This window comes from Artemia franciscana, unplaced genomic scaffold (assembly GCF_032884065.1).
Source record: "Artemia franciscana unplaced genomic scaffold, ASM3288406v1 PGA_scaffold_30, whole genome shotgun sequence".
Classification (NCBI taxonomy): Eukaryota; Metazoa; Arthropoda; class Branchiopoda; order Anostraca; family Artemiidae; genus Artemia; species Artemia franciscana.
This window is the reverse complement of record NW_027062662.1, coordinates 221,017-248,020: the sequence shown is the minus strand read 5'-3', so window position 1 is coordinate 248,020 and position 27,004 is coordinate 221,017. Positions and strand designations below refer to the sequence as shown.

Below are 27,004 nucleotides of genomic sequence, written 5' to 3'. Positions count from 1 at the left end.
CAAAAAAAGCAAAAAAAAAAAACAAATAAACACGCATCCGTGATCTGTCGCGTAGCAAACAAATACAAAATTCCACATTTTTGTCGATAGGAGCTTGAAACTTCTACTGTAGGGTTTTCTGATACGCTGAATCTGATGGTGTGATTTTTGTTAAGATTCTATGACTTTTAAAGGGTATTTCTCCTATTTTCTAAAATAAGGCAAATTTTCTCAGGCTCGTAACTTTTGATGGGTAAAACTAAACTTGATGAAACTTATATATTGAAAATCAGCATTAAAATGCGATTCTTTTGATGTAACTATCGGTATCAAGTATTGGTATCGGTATTTTAGAATTTCGATTACTATTGAGCCGGGTCGCTCCTTACTACAGTTCGTTATCACGAACTGTTTGATAACGCAAACTTTACGCCATTCAAGTCTGTAATATACCACAAAGATATTACTTTTTACATTTCTAGCACCGCAAAGCAGTGCGTTTAGGTGGTAAAACTGCACGCAATATCCTCGAATTTTGTTTTTTCTCAGACAGTCGTACATCTGCTGAGCAAAAGAATCTAAGAACGCTGGCAAAAGGAAGTCCTTCTGTCATACTAAAAACCTTTCCCTTTTAAGTCGGAAGGATGATTAAAAAATAACAATTTTCCACAAAGCCCCAAACGTAAAGCTGTGCTGGTAAACTGGCAACAATGCGCGCAATTCTTACATTATTGCACACTCGCGTTTCTGTTCGGTAAATAATTAACAAAGAATAGTAAAATATTGTTTGGTAAATGAAAAAGTTGTATCGCTACCCATAGTAAAGAAAAAATGACGGATCAGTTTACTTATTTACTGTCTTAATTGCGTTTTGTGATTTATTTAAACAAAAATAGAACATGCGTCAATTTAGAAAGTTGTTCTTTTGACATAGCAGAGGAATGTCAACCCAAAAATAGAGACCAAAGTACTTATTTACTCATTTAACTTTTCCGTTAGTTTTTGAGCTAAAATATACAATCGAAAATAAACAGGAAAAACTTTACCATGATATAGGCCTTTTTTTTAGCTTTCTTAGTTTGTGAAATATTGAAATTTAAGACTAGGCATAAGAAAGTATGGAAAAAAATCGCAGTCATAATGCCAAAGCTAATCTGAAACTCAAGCAAATTGTTGTATCCCCTCAAAATTTAAATTAGTCTAAAAGACACCTTGCTAATTCGAAAGTATCTTTGATCTAAATTTCCTTTCTTGGCATTCCCCCCTCAACCCCGTCAGATTTTTCCTACTGATTCAATTTAGTTACTTCATTAAGACTCAATAAATAATCATCTAACTTCGATCAATGATCTAAATATATTTTTAAATTACAAAGATTCTTTGTCAAAGATTGTGATAAATGAAATCTGACTGTTCAAATGGTTAAGCCAAAACTTTAACAGGTAGGTAGGTAGGTAGGTTTTATTTTTACCCACAATATAAACATAAATAAAAATGACACTACTAATAAATTATCGCAGCAAAAAGAAAATCCTGAGGACATATGCTGCAAATTCCTGTTATGACTTATATCTTGTAAATAAATATCTGAACATAACAACTCATGATTATCCACCTAGCCTATCTTATATATAAAAAACAACAACACATACACATGAACACTATACAACAAAATAGTCCTATTAATTATTTTTTACCAGTATCAGCCCCCACCCCACCCCAAAAAACAGCGAAAAAAAAACATCAAAAACCTCCCGCCCTTCAAAATCTATTAGTTAAATAAATTGCTTTCAATTTATTTTTAAACCCGTATAAAGTGACAGACTCCCTTATGCTAGCCGGCAGATTATTCCAAACAGAAGGCCTCAGATTATGAACCATATATGATCATCTGACTGTTTTTCTTTTTTCATGGCTTAAAAGTTGTGAATTTGTTGTATCATAATTATGGTGCTCCTAATTCATGGACAAATAATCATGAAAATACTTATGGCATATATGTTTCATGCTCTGGAACACAAAAAATGATGCCTGGTAGTCACGAATCTGATCAAAATTTACAACATTACACCGGGAAAAGCTAGCAATAGTTTTGGATTCAACCTCCTTTTCTGTGTCCACAATCAATCGAATGCTTTTATTTTGCAAAATCTGGATCCTTTTATGATTAAATAAAAAAAAAAACTTTTTTTAAATGAAAGTAAGGAGCGTTTTAAACTTAATACGTTTTAAAACTTAAAACGAGCAGAAATTACTCCTTATATGAAAGGGGCTTTTCCTTCTCAACGCCCCGCTCTTTGCGCTAAAGTTTGACTCTTTCTCTTAACTCTACATTTTAAAACAGTAAAAAACTTTAGCGTAAAGAGCAGGGCGTTGAGAAGGAAAAGCCCCTTTCATATAAGGAGTAATTTCTGTTCGTTTTAAGTTTTAATGTCGCTCCTTACTTTCATTTAAAAAATTGTTTCTTTTTTATTTAATTTCTGAACGTTTTCGAATCAATGCATGCTTTGATTTTGGCTCTCCGCAGAGGAATAATTAAAACGAAATTTGTATATTTATTTTTTTTTGGCTAAATGGCTTTCTCATAATTTTGATTGAATTATTTTGAGAAAAGAAGAGCGGGGGAGGAAGCCTAGCTGCCCTTCGATTTTCGGTTAATTAAAAAGGCAACTAGAACTTTTAATTTTTTACGAATCTTTTTATAAGTAAAAGATATACGTATCTTATAAATTAGCTTACGTAAAGAACTTTTGTATTCTCATGTTTTTATTACATATATGAGGGGGTTCGCCCCCTCGTCAGTACCTCGCTTTTTACACTAAAGCTTAAATTTTGTCCGAATTCATTAAGAATGACCCCTGAATCACAAAAGCCGCAGAATAAATAGTTGAATTTACTAAAAATACTTTAGCGTAAAGAGCGAGGTAGTAGGAGGAGGTGAGCCCCTCAAATGGGTAATAATTTCTGTTCGTTTTAAGTTTTAATGCTGCTGCTTACTTCCAGCTGAAAAAAAAACTTTTTCATATTTATTTTTTCATTGTTTTTCTTTTAAGTAATGCTAGTAAATCCTGCACTCCCTTCATGGAAATTTTCTTCCCCCATGACAAATTCCTCGATGGAAAGTTACCCCAGCATATCCCCCTCTTCTCAGCTCCTGCCTCCAACCAAATATCCTCCTGAAAACGCCTGTACACTTCCCAATAACCATTACTATATGTAAGCACTGGTCAAAGTTTTGAACTTGTAACCCCCTAACACGGGGACTGTGGGGGAGTAAGTCGTCCCCAAAGAAATAGTTATAAGGTTTTTCGACTACGCTGAATAAAATGGCTATCTCAGAATTTTGATCCGTTGACTATGGGAAAATAATTAGCGTGGGAGGGGGCCTAGGTGCCCTCCATTTTTATTGTTCACTTAAAAAGGGCACTAGAACTTTTCATTTCCGTTAGAACGAGCCTTCTCTCAACATTCTAGGACAACTGGGTCGATACAATCACCCCTGGGAAGAAAAAAAAAAAACAAACAAACAAATAAACACGCATCTGTGATCTGCCTTCTGGCAAAAAATATAAAATTCCACACTTTTGTAGATAGGAGCTTGAAACTTCTACAGTAGGGTTCTCTGATACGCTGAATCTGATGGTGTGATTTTCGTTAAGATTCAATGACTTTTAGGGGGCGTTTCCCCCTATTTTCTAAAATAACGCAAATTTTCTCAGGCTCGTAATTTTTGATGCGTAAGACTAAACTTGATGATTATATATTTAAAATCAGCATTAAAATGCAATTTTGTTTATGTAGCTATTGGTACCAAAATTCCATTTTTTAGAGTTTTGGTTACTATTGAGCCGGGTCGCTCCTTACTACAGTTCGTTACCACGAACTGTTTGATTAGAATAAAAAATTGCTGGCCCAATGAATGCAACCGTAATCTATATAAGGATGAACAAGGGGAAAACAAATGATTTTTAAAATCTTAAACGGAAACATTTTTTTACTCGTCTCAGAAATCCTAGACCCTTAGCCATTTTTCTACCAATAACGCTACAATGCTTTTTCCAACTAATATTATTATCTAAATAAAACCCCAAATACCTAATTGGAAAAAATTGTTTCATGGGTAAATGTCCGAAAAATATGTTACTATTATTACAATTACTATTACTATTATTATTATCGTTAAGTAACCTACCTGTTCTACTAAAAATAATGTAATTTGTTTTAGAGGCGCTAACTGCCAGGGACTACCAACTATAAAACTGCGTAAACTTTCAAATGCTAAGTTAGCCTTATGTACAACCTCGACCAAATAACTACCAATTACTGTTATTGCATTGTCGTCCATGAAAGAGGTCAGCGCCTCCTCTCCAATTTGTGGAGCCAGCAAATTAACGTAAATAAGATAAAGTAGAGGTCCCAGCACGGAACCTTATGGCACTCCACACTTAACACCAAACTCTCTGCTCAATATATCTGATAAAGCAACTTTAATAATGTGGCAATGCAAGTACGATGAAAACTACACAATTATTACCTAAACCAAACCCGCTTAGTCTACTTAGAAGAGTATTAAATTCAACAGTGTCAAAAGCCTTACGGAAATCTACAAAAACAGTTAATGGAACTAGGTTATTTTCAAAAGCAGTATCAACAAAACTTAAAAGATTCCGTACTGCATGACTAGTGGAATGTTTACTTCTGAAACCGAACTGGCCATCATACAATATTTTCTTCGAATCCAAAAAATTATACAATCGCTTATAAATAACTTTTTCATAAATTTTACTAAATAAATATCCATATAGATCTTAAAAGATACAAAACAAAACAAAAATTGTAAAAATTGGGAAATCAGGTATGAATAAATCTAAGATGGGTCTAGGGGGAGTGGTGGAAATAATTTTATTTTGATATCCTTGATGCTTGATACTAAGCTGGGGTACTGGGTGAACCTGCTGATTTTCCACGCAGTGCTACTCAGTATTGCTGATACACAAATTGGTACTGTGGGATGGGGATTTATTTGATCCGAAATATAGGGGGAAAGTACTTTTGTTGTTTTATCAATTTTTGAAAAGACAATACATAAAATTATTTTTTATTGACAAAACCAACAAAAGGTATTTGTAAAAATCTTAAGTGGAAAAGGGTATAAGAACGTTGGGAAAAATCAGAGAGAAATTATGTGATTGAACTCATATTTATGAGTGCATTTCAAAAAAATAAATTATATTATCCAGCCCCCCCACCCAACCCCCCCCCTCCCCAAGAGTGATAGCATTGTTTTTATATCTATAATGCATACGACATTACGAAAGGAAAATAGCTTAGTATAAAATACGAAGTGTAATTTGTCTATTTAAAAAACGCACTTAAAGTTGTTCCATTATGCTTAGAGTAGGTAGAGAAAGTAAAGAGAGGAAATATAAAACCTATCAAGGCACCGGAAAAAAAAACCGGGGGGAGTCAAATGCCAAAATATCAGTGGTGGTTGGGTGACAGGGAACATATTTCAGGAAATTTTTTGGTAGGAATAAGTTTATTTTAAATACTTTTAGGAAAAAATCTCAAATAAAAAGAGCAATTAAATTGCAGGTAAAATGAAACAAATTCCTGAAACAAGATTCCTGGTAAAGGAATCAAGTTATTTCATCAATAATTTTTAAATATTACGTATTTAATCTTAAAAGACAATCAAGATAAAACCAAAACTACAGAAAGATTTATCATTTCCGTAGATTATAACAGATTTAGACTTGTCTTTATGTAATTTTCTACACCTTAGAATAGTTTACGCAAGGAGCAGAGATACTCAAAATTCCTCCTGCATACACAGATGCCACGTTTTGATTTTATAATGACCATGTAAAATGTACCTCTTTCAAAACAGGACAATCCCCCCCTCGACCTTAAATCTCTTATATATATAGACATTAAAAAATAGAATAGCGAAAGAAAAATAAAATTTAAACTTACTATCCAGCTGTCAAATTAACCCTAAGAGTTTTTATTATCCTATTTAACTAATTAAAATAAACAGGTTCCTAAAAATTCGTCATAAGAGAATCTAATCAACTAGTTTGTGAAAAAAAAAACTGGAAGTAAAAAGTGACTTGGACGAGTATTCACCAAAGCTAAAAATGGAATTCTCTTGACAATTGCTACACCTGCAGTATTGGATTTTTATGCTGAACCTAAATATATAAAATTCTTTCAGTTTCTTGTTACCCACCCAAAAACAAAAATCTGAGAATTTTTGCCTGATTGAAAAAAAGGGGAACCCCCCTCCCTAAAAGCAAGCGATCTTATTGAGATTCCCTTTATTATATACATCATATAAGAGAACCCTAACATAGAGGTTTCACACGGTGAAACACTGCCACACGGTGGCAGAACTGGATTCAACCAAGTTGATTCGCTTTAACTGTTATGAAATTAGACTATGTTAGTGATTCTAATTGCGTATTAGCTATAATATGAGAAGCGAGTATTTGTTGATGTTAAGGGCAGGGTAGATTCCTAAAAAGAACATTTTAATGGACAAACTGCTTACCTTTCATAAGGTTTAAGTTAAATGTTGAAAAAGGTAGGGCAGGTGTAGGAATGAATTAAATTGTTTCTTTATACAGTTAAAATCTTACATTTCTATATCTACCAGCAGAGAGGTGGAAGGCCAGGCCATCATCAACCTCGCCAGGAAACTTCTTTGGAATGGCAAAAACTACAAGGAGCTTAGATTTCAGCAATTTTAAATCCTTTTAAAATTGCTTTATTTTCTAATCCTTTCTTTTTTAATCCTTTATTTTCTTTTTCTATTTATTTGAAGTACTATAATGTCTTTAAAGAGATATATGTAATGTATTTATCGATAAGAAAATCATCTTGTAGAGGTTGCCATGGCTTCAGTTGTGTAGAAGATAAAAAGTCTCCCAGAATTTCTATCCATACTAAAAATAATACTCCTTTTCATCCAACCGAAATTCTTTAGTAGTAATATCAACACGGAATATTTACCAAAATTACCATTAATCGCCAATTTTTTAAGCATATTCAAATTTTATCAAAAATTAATATTGCAAATTGAAACGTAGGACGGTTTTAATCAATGTACAATTACTGATTTATACATTTTAAAAGCAATTAATCACGGATTTAAGGGACCGGTACCTCAAATTATAACTTGGTTAGGCCTGGGTATGATTTGGAAAACAAACAGAAATTAAATAAAAAAAGAGCTTTTCAAATGAAAGGAAGGAACAGATTTGAAAGTTATTTGAACAGATTATTCTTTATATAAAGGGGACTGTCTCCTTCTTAGCTCCTAACTCTTTACTGTGAAGTTTGACTTTTTTCAAATTTATTAATAAAATTTGTAATTGGAAAGACAAGATTTTTCAAAGTACTAAAAACTTTTGATTAATGAGCAAGATGTTGAGGAGGGGGCAGTCCCCCTTATATACAGATTAATTTATGTTTGTTTTAAGTTCTAAACTTACTCCTTACTTTATTTGAAAAGACTTTTTTGTTTAACTACATATCATGAAACTGTAAAGTTTTATGAATACGATACTTTTGGTAAAAGATCAATATTTCAATGATCTCTGTTTGGATTTTTGATGGGTAATTAAAAAGTTCGTGGTAATCAAATAGTTCGTGGTAACAAACTGTAGAAGGGAAAGACCCGGCTCAACAGTAAACAAAACTCTAAAAATCGGAATTTTGATACCAATAGATACATCAAAAGAATCGGATTTTTATGTTGACTTTAAATAAATCAAGTTTCATCATATTCGACTTACTCATCAAAAGTCACGGGCCTGAGAAAATTTGCCTTATTTTGGAAAATAGGGGAAACATCCCCTAAAAGTCATATAATCTTAACGACAACCACATCATCGCATTTAACATATCAGGAAACCATACTGTAGAAGTTTCAACCTCCTATCTACAAAAATGTGGAACTTCGTAATTTTTGATAGAAAACCGATCACGGGTGCGTGTTTATTTGTTTGTTTTTTTGATAGGGCTCATTATAACGAAAATTAAAAGTTTTAGTGTCCTATTTTAAGTGATCAAAAAAATTAGAGGGCACCTTGGCCCCTTTCCACGCTCATTTTTTCCCCAAAAGTTGTTTCTTTATATTTAATTTCTGATGGTTTTTTAATAACGCCAGGATACCAGACTCTACCTCCTTAAAAATCCCCCTCGCCAAAGATATATCCTTTTGGCAATTCACTCCAGGGAAAAATTTACCCCGGACAATTACCCTTAACATCTCTACGCTAATAATTGAATCGGTAAATAGAAAGTTAGAAACATAAAAAAAATTCGTACAGGAATTCTGGCAAATTCACCCAGTTTAAAACTTCCCTTGAAAAGTTCACCCTCTGGAAATTTTCCTCTTTATGGAGAATTCTCCCCGTGTAAAATCCTCCCAGCAGAAAATTCGTCCTCCTCTCCCCGACTGAAAAAATGCATGCATACTTTCCAATAACAAATAAAACAATTGGTAAATTTTATAATCTAAAAAACCTTTCCCCAGGAGCTGTAGAGGGTCTTTTTATCTCTAAAGTTACAGTTATTGGGCTTTTCAACCATGCTGAAGAAAAAATATATCTCAAAATTTTGATCGGACGATTATTGTAAAAAGTGACGTGAGAGGGGTCGTAGTTGCCCTCCAATATTTTTGGTCACTTGAAAAGGGACAGAGATTATTACGCACATGAGGGTTTCATCTCCTCCTAAATACATCACTCTTTACGCTAAAGTATTTTTAGTAATTTCAACTATTTATTCTACGGCCTTGTGATTCAGGGGTTATCCTTAAAAATTTGAGACAAAATTAATGCTTTACTGAAAAGAGCGAGACATCAACGAGGGGGCCAACCCCCTCATATACATAATAAAAATATACGAATACAGAAGTTTGTTACGTAAGTTACGCATATTTTTTACTAATAAAAAGTTCGTTAAAATTAAAAAATCTAGATGTCTTTTCAAGTTACCAAAAACTTGGAGGGCAACTAGACCTCCTCCCCCAACCCTTTTTCTTAAAATCGTCATATCAAAACTAAGAGAAAGCCATTTAGCCAAAAAAATAATACGCAAATTTCGTTTTAATTATTCATGTGCGGAGAGCCAAAATCAAGTATGCACTAATTCAAAAACATTCAGATATTAAATAAAAAAAAATACAATTTTTTTAACTGAAAGTAAAGAGCAACATTAAAACTTGAAATGAACAGAAATTACTTCGTATATGAAAGGGGCTGCTCCTTCCTCAACGCCCCACTCTTTGCGCTAGAGTTTTTTACTGTTTTAAAAAGTAGAGTTGAGAGAAAGAGTCAAACTTTAGCGTAAAGAGGGGGGTGTAGAGGAGAGAACAGCCCCTTTCATGCACGGAGTAATTTCTGTTCATCTTAAGTTTTAATCTTGCTCCTTACTTTCAGTGAAAAAAACCTGTTTTTTTTATTTAATAAATTGGAAGGAGCGACCCGGCTCAAAAGTAACCGTAGCTTCAAAAAGAAGAATTTTGATACGAATATATGTATCAAAAGAATTGGCTTAATATGCTGATTCCAAGTATGTAAGTTTCATATAGTTTAGTCTTACCCATCAAAAGCTACGAGCCTGCAAAACTTTTTCTGATTTTCAAATAAAAAGGTGGAAAGACCCCCTCGATATCATAAAATTTTAATGAAAATCACACCATCGGATTCAGCGAAACGATCAGAAATTAAAAATAAAGAAACACGTTTTTTTATCTGAAAGTAAGGAGCAACATTAAAACTTAAAACGAACCAAATTATTGCTTATATGAGACGGGTTGCCCCCTCCTCCGCACCTCGCTCTTTACGCTAAAGTTTAAAATTTGTCCTAATTCTATATATATATATATATATATATATATATATATATATATATATATATGTATATATATATATATATATATATATATATATATATATATATATATATATATATATATATATATTTGTTTATTAGTAATAAGTACAGTTATTAGTACACAAGAAAGTTCGTATAATTATAGAGAACACAAGGAAAACAACTTAAGGCCGTGATTAAGTGAAATTGAAAACATCAAGATTCAAAATTGAAGTTCGGGTAGCCTTCTGTCTCTCAATTCTCCAGCGACCGTCGATTGTCAAAAACTCTTCAAATAGTACTTTTATATATATATATATATATATATATATATATATATATATATATATATATATTTAGGATCACCATAAAAAGCTGATTCTTTAATTGAATGTTTTCAATAGTCAGGCTCTTATACTTTCGTTATTGGCAAGGATCGTTATTTACTTACCAATGATTACTATGACAAATTTGATTTTTGTCTTTGCTCCAACCAAATCATATGGAAAAAATGTTTGTGGAAAACTGGAAAGGGGTCACTCACTCACAAATTAGAACCTATATTTTCCTTATTAAGGGTAGAAATCTATTGGCAGGCAGCAAACAATAGGGCAACATACATTTTTCCCATATTTTTTCCCTATTCAGCTCTTTTTTCTTTGGTTTCCTTATAACTACTTTATTATAGAAAATTTCCAGGGGGCAAGGTCCCCCCTGTTCCCCCCTACCGGCAGCCATGATACCTAGAGGACAAAGGAAAACCCTAGACCATCAAACGTGAGATCTGACCAATCCAAGCAGCTAAGGTAAAAGGTATTGAAAAAAGTTTAAAGTAATGATAAATGGAAATGAAGAACAAAGAAATATACAATCAGAATACTAGCGTCAGCAAAAACTACAACAGGTCAAAAAACAAGTGAAAATCAAAGAAATATCTGATTCGAAGATAATCGGCTGCAAGACTGAAAACAAGTTAAAACAAAAGTGAAGATTAAAGAATATACGGTTACAATACATGCGACAACGAGGAGAAGAATGAATTGGACATGAAAGTGAAGAACAAAGAAATATGCGGCTAAAATATGTCACAGCGAGAACAAAGAAATATGCGGTTAGAAGACAAGCGGCAGCAAGAATTACACGTGACCGCGAGAAAACTATTATGAATTGCCACAAAAACGATCTAAATATGTCAGGGCTTTGAAGAGATCTTTCCCATGGTGGATATGACGAACCTGCAATGATGCCGTGATATCAGTAAAAGCGGTTAGAAGACAAGTAATAATAAGCATGCATATATTGAAGCCTGCCACATACTGACCACTGGGGCTCAGCAGTGAAGCATCCTGGCTATCAATAAACTTAAAAGAAATATATATATATATATATATATATATATATATATATATATATATATATATATATATATATATATATATATATATATATATATATATATATGTGTGTGTGTGTGTGTGTGTGTGTGTGTGTGAACTAAATCAAACACATTATGGGCATTCAGACTGTCAGATGGTTATGTCTCAAGGATGGATTTGGATATTAAGTTAGAAATTTCAAAGAATACTTAAAGGGGAAGATCAGTTGACATAAAGGTAGTATATGAATGCCACTACTAACACTATTCACACTGCCATTTTAATTAAAACTGCTACTACTCCTACTAAACTCCTTCAACTACTACTTCAATTGCAAAAACTTGTAAGACTCAGAGAGAGATCTATATGAAATCTCTCTCAGAGAGGAAGAGAGGGAGAGAGAGAGAGAAAGAGAAAGAAAGAGAGAGACAGAGAGAGAAAGAAAGAGAGAGAAAGAGAGAGAAATCATTTATTAAAAAAGTAACAATTACATAATCTTTCAATAGTCATTGGGGAAACCTATTGGGTGGTATACCGTCCTTATGATCTACTAAAATGTATTCACACTTCATGTATAAATTATCAAACAGTTCGTGGTAACGAACTGTAGTAAGGAGCGACCCGGCTCAATAGTAACCAAAACTCTAAAAAATGGAATTTTGATACCAATACCTACATCAAAAGAATCGCATTTTAATGCTGATTTTAGATATATAAGTTTCATCAAGTTTAATCTTACCCATCAAAAGTTGCGACCCTGAGAAAATTTGCGTTATTTTAGAAAATAGGGGTAAACGCCCCCTAGAAGTCATAGAATCTTGACGAAAATCACACCATCAGATTCAGCGTATCAGAGACCTCTACTGTTGAACTTTCAAGCTCCTATCTACAAAAAAATGTGGAATTTTGTATTTTTTGCCAGAAGGCAGATCACGGAAATGAAAAGTTCTAGTGCCCTTTTTAAGTGACTAAAAAAATTGGAGGGCACCTAGACCCCCTCCCACGCTAATTATTTTACCAAAGTCAAAGGATCAAAATTCTGAGATAGCCATTTTATTCAGCGTAGTCGAAAAACCTTATAACTGTGTCTTTGGGGACGACTTACTCCCCCACAGTCCCCGTGGGAGGGGCAACAAGTTACAAACTTTGACCAGTGCTTACATATAGTAATGGTCACTGGGAAGTGTACAGGCGTTTTCAGGAGGATTGTTTTGGTTGGGGGAGGGTTTGAGAAGAGGGGAATATGCTGGGGGAACTTTCCGTCGATAATTTGTCATGGGGGAAGAAAATCTCCATGAAGGGAGCGCTGGATTTACTAGCATTATTTAAAAAAAACAATGAAAAAGTAAATATGAAAAATTTCTTTCAGCTGGAAGTAAGGAGCAGCATTAAAACTTAAAACAAACAGAAATTATTACCCATTTGAGGGGCTCACCTCGTCCTAATACCTCGCTCTTTACGCTAAAGTATTTTTAGTGATTTCAACTATTTCTTCTACGGCTTTTGTGATTCTGGGGTCAATCTTAATGAATTGGGACAAAATTTAAGCTTTAGTGTAAAGAGCGAGGATCTGACAAGGGGGCGAACCCCCTCATATATGTAATAAAAATATGAGAATACAAATGTTCTTTACGTAAGCTAATTTATAAGTTACGTAAATCTTTTACTAATAAAAATATTCGTAAAAAACTGAAAATTCTAGTTGCCTTTTTAATTAACCAAAAAATCGGAGGGCAACTAGGCTTCCCCCCCCCCCGCTTTTTTTCTCAAAATCATTCGATCAAAATATGAGAAAGTCATTTAGCCAAAAAAAAAATGCAAATTTTGTTTTAATTATTCCTCTGGTTTTTTTAAAACTGACTTTTTATTCCTAAAAGTCTTTTTAACTGAAAGTAAGGAGCGACATTAAAACTTAAAACGACCATAAATTACTTCGTATATGAAAGAGGCTGCTTCCACATCAACGCCTCGCTCTTTACGTTTGACCCTTTCTTTAAGTTTGACTCTTTCTCTCAATTCTTCTTTTAAAAAACAGTAAAAAACTTTAGCGTAAAGAGCGGGGCGTTGATGAGTAAGCAGCCTCTTTCATATACGAAGTAATTTCTGGTCGTTTTAAGTTTTAATGTCGCTCCTTACTTTCAGTGAAAAAACTTGTTTTTTTTATTTAATAAGTCACAAAAGCCAAAAAAAACTTAAACCATTAACTACTTCCTAAAAGATAATGTTTCAACCCACTCTTGAACTGGCTGAAAATATCTGGCACCTTTATACCCTGCAAAAGGTAGAAACAAAAATCTTCGTTGAGTGCTCCAAACCTCAGACACTATCCCTGAAGAATGCCTTGTTTCATAACAATGATAAAAAGAGTTAGATTAAAAAAAAATTCCGAAAAGCACTCCGATAAATAACGTTTCAAACATTGATAAACAAAATAGTTTGTTCATTATCTCTTAACTTATAAACATTTACCTATAAACAGTTTAGTGAAGCAACTCACAGTACTATTTTCAAATCTCACATAATCTCCTAAGACACGAACGACTTTATTTTGTAAAATTTGAACTCTTTTAAAACTTGACACAAAACAACTAGTCCACAGGAAACAAACGCAAGACAGATACGGGTTGGTAAGAGAATGATAGAGGACCACTAGAATTCTTGGTGGCAGCTCATTCCTTAGTCTTCTTATAAGACCCAAACCTCTTGCCACTTTTACTGCTACTGCATCACAGTGTTGTTTCCAGCTCAAATTGCGATCAAGATAAAAATCTAAATGTTTAATGTTAAATGCTTGATTTAAGAGCATACCATTCAGAAATTGTAGTTTTTTAAATAATGGCATCACCAATTCTGCAAGAAGTCAGGAAATTCGTCTTAAGAACCCTAACTCCTGGTTCCCACTGCTGCGTCAATCCCAACACGACTTTTTTCTGGCGGAACAGACGCACAACAGAATTGGATGGAGATTCACAAAGAAACGCAGATTTTTGCGTTGCCGCGATAAACTCTAGAACACCCAAACAGCCAAAATTAGCTTTTTAATCAGCTGCATGACTTTGGTTATGATTTTTTTTTAATCAGAACAACGCATGCGATTTGTCGTATGATTTGAAATTATTCAATGTATCCGACTTTGCAGCAAAATGGATGGTTTTGCGTCGTTTTTCACACGATTTGTGTCATTTGTCGCATGTCACCGGATTTTGCGCGAAATTACAGCAGTGGTAAACAGGGGTAACACATAGACAGCAAAATATCGTAAAACTTGCCAGCTCATTTAGGGATTTATTCGCCCTTTCAATCAAATGATTTTCGCAAGATGATGTAAACACAGCGTCATCAACAAATGACATTGTTAATGTCCCAGGGATGCCACATTGCATGGAATTTTCATAAATTAGGTACAGTAGAGGCCGACGCACCAAACCTTGTGAAACTGCGCAACGAACTCTATAACATATTTATTTATAGCCATCAGTATTCACTTTAAAATCTTCTCCCTCCAAGATAAGACTCCAACTAATTCTAAGATACGTTCTGGACATCTAAACAACGTAGTCTCTTCGTAATATCCTCCATATAACATCATTCAAGTTTTTACTAAACCTATAAGAATTTCACCACGTTCAAGCGCGGAGTTAACAAAAATTGTGAGATGATTGACTACATGTATTGTAAAATGGCCTTTTCTGAATTCAAACAGTGTTGCCGCGAGAAATCTGAATAGACAATCTTCTATGCATAACCTTTTCATATAGCTTTGAAAACAAAGACAAAATCAGAATCGGCCTCTAGTTACACAGATCTGTCTCCAAACCTCTTTAATGCAAAAGATGACCACGGTCTCTTTTAATCATTACTCCCCTTTTCAGTGATAAGTTAATCAAATATACAAGGCTGGGCAACAAATATACCATTACTAATTTAAATGTTTCCAGATTGGGACCATCGCTTCCAGACAAATTCGAATTCATCAATCCTATTATTTGCTTGATCTTCTCTAGAATATTTTTAGCAATGTTCATGTTCACTCCCAAACCTTATTTATCTTTAAAAGATTTGGCAATTTTACTGCTATCATTATATGAAATTTCACTTTCTGATTCACCTATCTCTGAAAAATATTCACCCAAAACGTCAGAAATTTCCTTCCTTTCAACAAACTATTCTATTGTCAACTTTTAGCCTAGCTTGATTTTCATTGTTCTTGTCACCATTGAATGATTCATCAATGATTTTCCACGTACCTTTTGTGTTCTAAGGATCTTTTAGGATCTTCAAAGCCAATTAGTTTTTTTACGAAGTTTCTTAAAGTCATTGAACACCTCCTGTCACTTTGAATTCAAATAAAGTACATACAAGTCATTTCTATCTGGATTAGTTGGAGAAGATCCCGAGTTACCCATGGTTTTAGGATACTGGGTTTTTACACCCAGGATACCCTGGGTTTTTAGGTATTTAGGAGTCAGTTTCTTCCGTTTGACTGTTCTCATTGGACATGTTGATTAAAAAAAAAGTTGAATGAAACTTGTAAATTAATTTAATGCAGCAGATGGACTTTCATATTCATCATAAGCCTCTTGCCAAGAAAGAACACTCAGGTCTTGTGTAAATTTATGCCATCTCTTCCCTTGGCACCTTTTAAATACCTTCTTCAACACTAATAAAAATTTAAGATAGCTATTTTGTTCAAATTGTCAAAAGTCAAATAGCTATACTTCCAGCGATGACATATCCCACAAATCCCTTTGAGCTTGAACTGTAAATTACGCAACTTACCCATTGTTCACGCAAACGATTTAATTTTGGGAAAGGGGAATGTTTGATTCTGGATGTGCTCAAAAAGGCTAAAAGTATGAAGGCGAAAACCTAGAAAATAATTATGAATATTTTAAACTATATAAAAATATACTGTTTGGATTCAGCTTGTCAAAAGGGCATGTCTGAAATAGCTTGGGAGCGGCTTAGGGTATTAAATCGAAGTCATCAAGTCTACTACTGCTACTACAGTGACTGCAACTGTGGCTGACACTGCTTGTGGCAGCAACTACTAAAGACTAATGCTACGACTGATTGCAAATGTAATTACTTGAGACTTTAATTGCAACCAGCTACGATTGAAAATACTATGTGACTACTTCTGTCTGTGAGTACTTGAAACTGTGACTTCTTACGGCTGTTACTTAATTTCAACCGAATTTATTTAGAAAAAAACGAAATAAAATAACATAAAAGACACTACTCTGTCACAAACACCTTTGAGACCCATAAACATAAAGATTCGTCACTATCACACAGAACAAATCTCATTTTACTCTCAAGACAACCACGCGCCTCTTCCACAATTAACTAGTTATTACTTTAACTATCAGGTTTTTCACCCCCCCCCCCTCCCCACAAGCACACTCATCACATCTATTTAACTGTAAAACAATTTTAAATACAAAACTTATTTTAATCCAGTTGAACTTCTAAGTATTTGACCTATTACTCAGTATTTTTTAAAGTTATTTTTGAAGGACCCAAGTAAGTTCTTACATCTCCACTTTTGTGGAAGCATGTTCCACTCTATAGTGCAAGTCACCTCTGGAGAAAAATCCGACCGCACCCTTGGTGTTCATCTCATCTGAATGTCAAAACCAGATTGGGTGTTTTGATCATACTGTTCGGTTACCAACCTAAAGAGATAGTGGAAAGAAGATGGAAGTGACCTGAAGAAGAACCTAAAAACAGAAATTATGTATTACAGAAATTAGAGTGAACCAAGGGAGAGACAGTCATCTATGCTTCTAATTATTTTCAGTGAACCACTATGGATTGATTCAAGTCTCTTCAGGTATAATTCGAAAATTGACTGCCAAATTGTCACACAATTTGACTAACTTTTAATTGTAACTGTACCGCTTACTATTTGTGTCTGCGGTTACGGCTACTTGCTAATGTCACTACAACTGTAATTGCGGATTTTTGTGACTGCAACTACTGCTACTGACCAAATTGCGAGCACCACTGTGACTTCAATTGTGACTTCAACTGCTGACTTCAACAATGACTTCAACTGTGACTTCAACTATATTCTGTGACCACTGTGACTTCAACTGCTATATACTATTATTCTGATTTAACTAAATCAAATGACTCTTTGGACATCCAGGAGCTAAATGGGCTAAAATATCTCAAAAACAGCTAAGGGTATTAAGATTAAACTTCCAGAGAATGTTGAGGGAAATTAGGCACACAATCAAGAGACATTAGGTGCATCCAGACTGTAAAGAGGGTGCTTACTGATTTCAGGATTGGCTAAGGATATTAAGTTTAAAATTTTTAGGAATACTAAGGTAAAATTGAACGAAAGATACTATATGCATCCAAGTTGTCAAAACGGCATAGCTTCAATATCTCAAAAACAGTAAGCGAAATGTGTTGAAATTACAATAAATAACTTATTCAAACTCAAAACAAGCAGAAATTAATATGTGTATGGATCAAAACCACTATGTTTTCCCAAGATCACGACATAATTTGCACTTTACTGAAAAAAGTAAACTTTAAATGTTTTTACTATTATTACTTCAACAAATCAAGCATTATTAACATTTTTTGAAACAAAATCTGCATATGAACATTAAACTGATAACGCACAATTATTTGCATTTTTTTCCAGTAAAGTAGTAGTGATGCCATAAGGCTTTTAAGGGCAGCAATAGCCACTACTCCTTTCTTCCTTTAGTAATTTAAGATAGCAGTAATTTAAGACGCAGGTGGTGTTAATTTTTTAATAGATACAGGTGCATGATACGGCATAGTAAATGTTTTCTATGAGATGCAGGTGCATGCTTTTTCAAAAACCTAAGGATGTGGGGAAAACCTTCAGAGGGTCCGCTAAATCAGGGTTTCTTCGATTTTTACCTGATAGTTTCTATTAAAAAAACCTGTGAGAGTCAAAGCTTCTTTACAATAGGATTTATAATATTGTTGTGATTAAAAACCTCCAAAACTTCGTTATTTCAGGATTTCTAAGATTCTTATTATTAAAATCCTTCTGGATTTTTACCCAAAAATTTCTAAGATTTATGTCATAGTTTCTCCGATTCTTAAAAAGAAAACCTGTGAGGGTCAGGGCTTCTTTACCCTTAGTAATTCTAAGATTGTGATGATTATAACCTTTCAGGACATCTTTACCCCCAGGATTTCTTAGATTGTCATGATTAAAGACCTTCAGGACTTCCTTACTTCAGGATTTTTAAAATTGTCCCTTAAAAAACTTGTAGGGCTTTTTTACTTCAGGATTTCTAAGAATGTTATGATTAAAAATCTTCAGGAGTTCTTTACTTCAGGATTTATAAGAATGATCTCATACTTTTCTGATTCTTAAAAAAAGCCTACGAGGGCCAGGATTTGCTTACGAGGGCCAGGATTTCTTTGAATATTCTTTTAAAAACCTTCCTGCCCCCCATTAAATCAGGATTTCTAGGATCAGGCCTTAAATCAGGCCTTAAAATACCTCCAGGGGGCCCGCAAAATCAGATTTCCTTGGGTTTATCTAATGGTTTCTTTAAAAAACTATGCCAAATCGCGATTACCGTGGTTATATTTCAAAAAAACCTCAGAGGTTTATTTGCCCAAGGATTTCAAAGATTGTTACATAATAGTTTCTTTAAAAAACCTTCAGGGGATATCTTTACCAAAGGATGTCTTTGAATATTCTTAAAAAAACCATTAGCCTCCCCCCCCCCAAATCATGATCTCTTTTTAGAAAACTTTCAGAGGGCCTCCCCCTTAAGTAAGGGGCTCAGTTCCTGCATCATCCCAATATATTTTAGTTTATCAGCCATTTTCATTATGGAAAATTGCTATAGAGACTATTGATTTTATGGAACAAAGCACCCCTGGAAAACAAAAGCCTCGTCTGCCATTATTCAAACGGGGAACTGAGTAATTCTATTGTCCCAGGGGGTTATAAAAATGGCTATTAGAAAGGATATTTCATTAGTTTTGCGTGTGATTCTGAAAGTGTCGCATCATTCTAAAACGGATATGTCTCAAAGAAATAAACTGGCGTGTCTCTTATTCTATATATCCCACAAAAAGGTGTGCATACCTAAATTTATCCTACTATATTCTCTGTATTAGATAAACATCTAAGAGCCCATCCATCCCGATATTGCATGATTCTCACAATGATAGAATAACCTTATTTTCCTGCAAAAATTCATTAAAGGCACTTTCAAGCAAATAGGTAAAAAGGCATAAGTTTTCTGTTAAGCCCTTAAATGTGTAAAACCCGATTTTATGCCCAACTGCTATTATACAGGAGGGGAGGCCCCCGTTTTCTGCTATATTAATGCATTCAGGCAGATCGTAAATAATCACTTTAGGACACGTACCATACAAAACGTTTAATAATTACTGAAAATAGACTTGCTTATATACCAGCTGATTTCGTCTGGAAAATATCACCCTAAAAACTTACATAAATGTATTTTATCAGTGAAAGGGAGCGAATGATATTATACTAAATAAAGTGAATGATTATACTAAAAAGAGCAATCAAGCGTCCTTCTCTGGCAACAATAATGAGCCCCTGCTCCCCTAATTGTAACTCTGATGTTTAGTGATTGCATAGCGTATTCTATAATACTTATTTCTCATAAAATACTAGTTTAGCTGATTTTTTGCTATGTTGAAAAAGAGGCCTAGGAAAATGAGACAGGGGTCTACATACTTTCCTTGAGAAGGTATTTCGAGGTGTATACCAGAGCCTAATTCATCACCTTTTAACTAAATAAGCACAACAATTCTCAGACGGGGGGAGGGTAATGGTAAAAAACTTTTCTTGATAAAACTACTTGCATGGCAATTTAAGCTGGAGAGCAGATATAGATTTGACAATAATAAAGAAGGAGGACGTGTTTAAATATTTAAACACCATTATATAAGGCTTTTGTAACTATATTATAGCAAGAATAAAAGCAAAAAATTTAGTAGAGGAATTAAAAATACTTAGGTAGGTTAAATTTCTTTACTTTTATTCAAAAAAGTTTCTTTTATCATCACAGGCCATGACATCTATGGTTTTCTTGCATCGATATAGAAGAGGTGTGTGTAACAGGGGACGAGGTATGTTTTTCACTAAAGAAGATGTAGTGTTTCACCTCATGGAAAAGTAAAATTTGTATTTCTTTTTAAGAAGAATTTGAACCAATATCCCCCTCCCGTGAAAAGTCAAGGGCAAGCGATGCAATAACAACCACTCTGGAAAGTCGGGAGAAGGTCCCTATACATGGCGAAATTGGCAGTCCCTCCTTGGCCCACTCAAGACCTGCACCATTTGATAATAAAGCTGTTGGTCCTTCTACGTCCCTCATAAAAGGCCATGGTGCATCCCCTTTGGCCCTCCACATGCAAGCTTTTAATCCTAATGTTAGTGTAAATTCTTTGATATTTATCGAAAAGTTTAATATACTAGCGGTGAAACGTAATGTTTTTCAGTCAAATGTATATTTTTGTTCTGGCTAACAAAGAGGAGAAATAACTGAAAAGGCATGGGGCCATGTTTGGTGCTAGTGAAAGGGGAGATGGCATTTCCCATCCCCACGACTGCTAAAGTGGCATATTCATTTCACATTAATAAAGGGAAGTTAACTAGGCTCTTGCCGCTTCTAAAATAATCCATTCTTTTGAAGCTTTGAAGTGCTTTTAGTTAAAACCTAATTTTTGTTGGAAACTATTAAGAATATTGATGCTACCCTCTGTCGTTACAAAGTCATGCATTCCTTTTGGATTAATGACTGGTCATGGTTCACGGTCTGTTAGTTCTGAATTGTTTGAGGTACCACTGCTCCTCAGATTAATAACATATTCTTTTAGGTCAATAAAAGAGGAAATAACTAAGATATTCATGCTTCTAAAAATCAATTAAAAAGTTAGTTCCGGAAGCTTTAAGTGGGCCTTATATTAATATTTTCTTCTACAGCTTAAAATTATAAATTCTTCAAAGGGAATAAAATTGTATAGTCTTTTCCCTAGCCCTCTTGAATAATGATTTTGATCTATTGATTAAAAATTAACTGGCTAATTTTCAAGGCAGCGAGCAACACCTAGCTACAGGCTCATTAAAATAATGTCCTAGCATGGATTGACGATTTGCTGATGGATTTCTTTGGAACAGCGGCAATAGATATCAACACCCACAGTAAGTTTTGTATGACAATTTAGAAAATTAAAATACCTGAAACATAAAGAGGGACAACTTATCATTTAATTTCTTGTCATTAAATTCTTAACTGGTAGCCTGGTCACAATAAAACCGGAAGATTCATTTTGAGGCCCATGTATGGTCATTAAATTCTTAACTGGCAGTGTAGCCCCAGTTAAAAGAAAGGGTCCCCTTGGAGGTCCATGTATGGTCATTTAAATCTTAACTGGTAGTGTGGTCTCAATGCAATCGAAGGGGCATTCTTGACTATTCTCTATTAGCCTAATATAAATTCTTTCACAGGATGTGCCAAGAGTGTTTCAATGAGCTAATAAGCTCCTATTATTTTCTAGGTTCACATACCGGCATTACCACGGCAATTTCATGACAGCACATGTACGTTCCCTCAGAATACTAAACACGAGGGGGATTACAGTGCAGAAGTGAGCCTGGTAAATATAGCTCCCCTATGTTTGGTTTGGATAGTTTCTTGAGCGATCTCAGAATTCACAAAGACTATGAATGGCTTAATCATTTAGCATCAAGCGAGGTCAAGAAAATACCTACCCTGCAAGGTGATTAAGAGGAAGTGGACAAAGTGGAAGTGGTCCACCTCCAGTTTTACCTGATTTTTATTTAGCCGATACCACTTTGCGCAATATTTATTTTTTAGAGCTTAGCTTAGAGATACCTTCAATATTTTTACAAGTGTTAGTATCCCAATCGAAAGAGCACCTTCAAAGTTTATAAACCACCCCTTCCGTATGAAATATCTCTCGGGAAAATATAATAAATAATAAAAAATTGGAGCCTAATGGCCTTAACTATAGGTAACGCTATCGCGTTGATTCTGATATTATCATCAGACCATCAAAATTGAACATACCAAAGCCTACCTAAATAGCCTACCTAAGAAGATTTTTTCATTAGAAAGCAACTCTTTTGAAATTTTTCTTATCTAGGTCAAGCCTTTATGCATTAACTCCTGGTCTAAATTGCATTCTTCTAAATCAACTTTTCAGACAATCGAAAAGGGTAATTTTTTTACTCCTAAAAGTGGCCAATTCAGAGGATGTCAAAATTAATCCGCTGCAAGGCTCAATTTTTCTACTTTTATAGCTGTATCGCTTATGCTACCATGAAGAGGCAACCCATACAAGATAAATTAGCTAGAAAGATGTTTTTCCGCCTGAAAATACCCAGAAAAACAGACCAAGCCCAAATGAACTATCTATCAATCAGATTCCCATGCGTATGCTGTACTGTCTACTTGGCTATTATTTCCTCGAGTTTCCTCGAGACTATTGTTAAACTGAAAGTGAAAAATCAACCAGACTACAGGCTGGCTTTCCTCAGCGAGAAACTTTCTTATTTAAGTAAACAATACGTCGGTGAAAGTAATCTTCATTGTTATGCTGAGGGTTGTAACCAAAATCACGGTTTTCCTTCAGCAGAGATCTTTCAAATCAGATATATTTGCAAAAAGGAAAAACATAGCAAGAGAAAAAAAATATTACAACACTCAAGTTAACAAGGGGAACTGCCGGGGTTTCATCTTTGCAAAATCGTGAACAAGCTAGTCGTAGTCCAATTTTTTTACTAAATCCTTCTCTACAAACATCAAAAGGAGGTGACTGAAACGATGGTCTCCTGTTGCAGACCGTAGGTAGTTTTTCACTATTTCTAGGCTATAAGACAAACGCTTATTGCTCGCTGTTGTCACAGGAAGTGTGGCAGCAATACAAAGTAGTTTAATTACTTCTGAGTAAACCAAATATAGATTAGATTTGAAGTTGCTGAGCATACTTTTAACTGAAGAGGTTTATCTGATTTATAGGAAAAACGAGCCATAAACCAAAATGGACTAGTTTTGAATTCACTCAGAATACTTTTGACCGAAGAAGATTATATGATCTGTAGGAAAAAGGAGACTGAAACCGAAAATTGATTGATTTTGAATTCACTCAGAATCCTTTGACAAAACAGGACTATCTGATCTATACAATAAACGAGACATAAACCGAAAAGTGATTAATGTTGAATTAACTCAGCATACTTTTGACCGAAGATGATTATCTGATCTGTAGAAAATATGAAACATAAACCACAATGTATTAATTTTAATTTGCTAAAAATTCTTTTGACCGAAGAGGATTATTTGGTCTATAGGCAAAGGAGAGATAAATCAAAAATGGATTGTTAAATTTACTTGAAATACTTTTGATCGAAGAGAACTGTCTCATCCATAGGAAAAAGGAGACATAAACCAAAATTGGATTAATTTTGAATTTGCTCAGAATACTTTTGACCGAAGGAAATTATCTGATCTATCGGAAAAAAGAAACATAAATATAAATTGATTAATTTTGAATCCACTCAGAATACTTTTGACCGACGAGGATTATATGATCTATAGGAAAAAGAATATATAAAGCAAAAATGGATTAATTTTGAATTTATTCGGAATAATTTTGACCGAAGATGTTTATCTGATCTAAAAGAAAAAGGAGACATAAACCAAAAATGGACTAATTTTGAATTCGCTCAGAATACTTTTGACCAATGCGGGATATATGATCTATAGGAAAAAGAAAACATAAACCAAAAATTGATTAATTTTGAATCTGCTGAGAATAATTTTGACCAAAGAGATTTATCTCATTTATAGGAATAAGGAGACATGAACCACAAATTTTTTAATTTGCTAAAAATACTTTTGACCAAAGAGGATTATCTGATCTAAAGGAAAAACGAGACGTAAACCGAAGATTCATTAATTTTACATTCACTCAGAATACTTTTGACCGAAGAGGATTATCTGATGTATAAGAAAAATGAGCTATAATCCACTAATTTATTAATTTTGAATTTACTAAAAATACTTTTGACCGAAGCAGATTATATGATCTATAGGAAAAATGAGACATAAACCACAAATGTTATAATTTTTAATTTGCTAAAAATACTTTTGACTGAAGAGGATTATCTGGTCTATAGAAAAAAAGAAGACATAAATCAACAATGAATTAAAATTGAAATCGCCCAAAATACTTTTGAACGAAGAGGTTTTCCTGATCTATAGGAAAAAGGAGATATAAACCAAAAATGGACTAATTTTGAGTTCACTCACAGTACTTGTGACCGAAGAGGATTTTCCGATCTATAGGAAAAAGAAGGTATAAATGATTACCTGATGTAAATAGAAACGAAGATCACACTGCCTTTCCATATAACACAGACACAACTTAGAAACCAACGTACGATGGCCTTGGACGTCGTTTGCATGCAAATAGCGTCATTTGATTTAGCTTGGTAGTTGTATCATATCCCTTATCATTTCCTGAATTTTTCTAATTAATATCCTCAGTTATTCCTTGTTACGCCCTTTTGACAATTCTTATACACATGTTTTGATTTAGTTGAACACTCCCCTCAACATTCTCTGAAAGGCTGACCTGAGTGCCCTTCGTCTTCTTGGAAAGTAAAATTCAAACATATACATCTTTCTCAATAACATATACTTTGTGTAAACAATGAACGAATTGCCTAGCTTACAACCCTAATCCTGAAGACTGTGGGGAGGTGGACATTCCTATAGACATAATTTCTGGACCTTTCAACAAGGCTGAATAAAATAAATCTCTTAAAATTTTGATCGGATATGTTTTTGGGAGTGATAGGCTTGGGGGAACTGATTGTCCTCAATTCATTTTTGAGTCTTAAAAAGGGCAAACAAACTTTGGAAGTCTTGAAAAATTTCCCCGTTGTTTTGTAAGTTGTGTTTCTCTGAAAGATCTGATCTATAGGAAATAGGAGACATAAAACAAAAATGGATTCGTCTTTAACATTCGCTAAAAATACTTTTGACCAAAGAGGATAATCTGATCTATAGGAAAGAGGAGACATAAGCCAAAAATGGATAAATTTTGACTTCGCTCAGAATACTTTTGACCGAATTGGATTATCTGGTTTAAAAAAAAAGGATAAAATTTAAATTCGCTCAGAATACGTTTGACCGAAGATATTTATCTGATCTATAAGAAAAACGAGTCATTTACCAAAAAAGGATTAATTTTGAATTTGCTCAGAATAATTTTGACCCAAGAGGATTATCTGATCTATAGGAAAAAAGGAGACATAAATCAAAAATGGATTAACTATGAATTTGCTCAGAATAATTTTAACCGAACAGGATTATCTGATGTAAATAGCGACGAAGACCACACTGCCTTTACATATAAGAAAAAAATAGCTTAGGTTCAAGCTGAAGGTCGCTCTTTGATAGGGCCGAAATAGTCACTGAATTTAACATCACTGTCTTGAAAAATTTCACTATTGTTTTGTAAGTTGTATTTGTTTGGATTATCTGATCTATAGGAAAAAGGAGACATAAACAAGCAATGAATTAATTTCAAGTTCATTCAGAATACTTTTGACTGAAAAGGATTATCTTATCTTTAGCAAAAAGGAGACATAAACCAAAAACGGATTAATTTTTAATTCGCTCAGAATACTTTTGACCGAAGAGAATTATCTGATCTATCGGAAAAAGGAGACATAAACCAAAAATGGATTAATCTTGAAATTGCTCAGGATACTTTTGACCGAAGAGGATTTTCTGATCTGTAGGAAAAAGGAGACGTAAACCAAAAAATGTTTAAGTTCGAAATCGCTTAGAATACTTTTGACCGAAGAGGCTTTTCTGATCTATAGGAAAAAGGAGACATAAACCAAAAATGGATTAATTTTGATTTCCTCGAGAATACTTTCGACCAAAAAAGATTTTCTGATCTATAGGGAAAAGGAGACACAAACAAAAATGTGCTAATTTTGAATTTTTTCAGAATACTTTGTTCATAAAATCTAGTATTGTATTTTGTAGAAGATCTGACCTTGAATTCTTGTTTACATCGGTGGTGTCTAAAAGTAGGACAGATTATTCTCTTGTTATTGATTTGAAAAGCCAGTTTGCATGTGATACTGTTTGTTTGTTTTATAAGCCCCCTCCTTTTCCAACACATCTGTTCTGTGATTTGCTTGATCAGCTTCCTGGTGTGGGGGCTTTCTCTAAAAAACGGATTTGTGTTTTGGGAGACTTTAATTGTAATATGTTAAATGTTGGATCAAATGATGAATGTGACCATCTTTTTGATGTATTTAATTCTTCTGGGCTACTTCCTTCAATTTTTTTTCCTTCACGTGTTTACCCTTCAAGAAATTCTGTCACTTTAATAGATAATATTTTCACTTCTCATTCTCCTAATTTGAAGTTCTCTTCTGGTCTGGTTTTCACTGATCTTTTTGATCACTTCCCTATTTATCTATCACTATTTGTGCCTAAAACAGAGATTACTGTAAATGAGAAAGGCGAGTCTTCTTTTAGAACTTTTACAGATAAAGAAATTTCTAATTTAATACACAGTCTTCAGAGTAATGATTGGTCTAGTGTTCTTGAGGCTTGATGCTGATTGTGCAACTAGATTATTTTTGTGTCGTATGGGAACTCTGTTGGATAAGCATTTTCCTCTTAGAAAGAGGCCAAGGAATTTTACACCTAAATGCCCAT

General features: G+C 33.9%; 1 long non-coding RNA gene across 1 annotated transcript in view; it reads left to right on the top strand.

The window, feature by feature from the left end:
- LOC136041575 (uncharacterized) overlaps positions 1-22,212 on the top strand; it is a 170,407-nt gene extending 148,195 nt beyond the window's left edge. Inside the window, exon 3 of the long non-coding RNA XR_010621058.1 lies at positions 21,792-22,212. This is a non-coding gene — a long non-coding RNA (uncharacterized LOC136041575). The remainder of the gene's footprint in view (positions 1-21,791) is intronic.
- Positions 22,213-27,004: the final 4,792 nt, after the last annotated feature.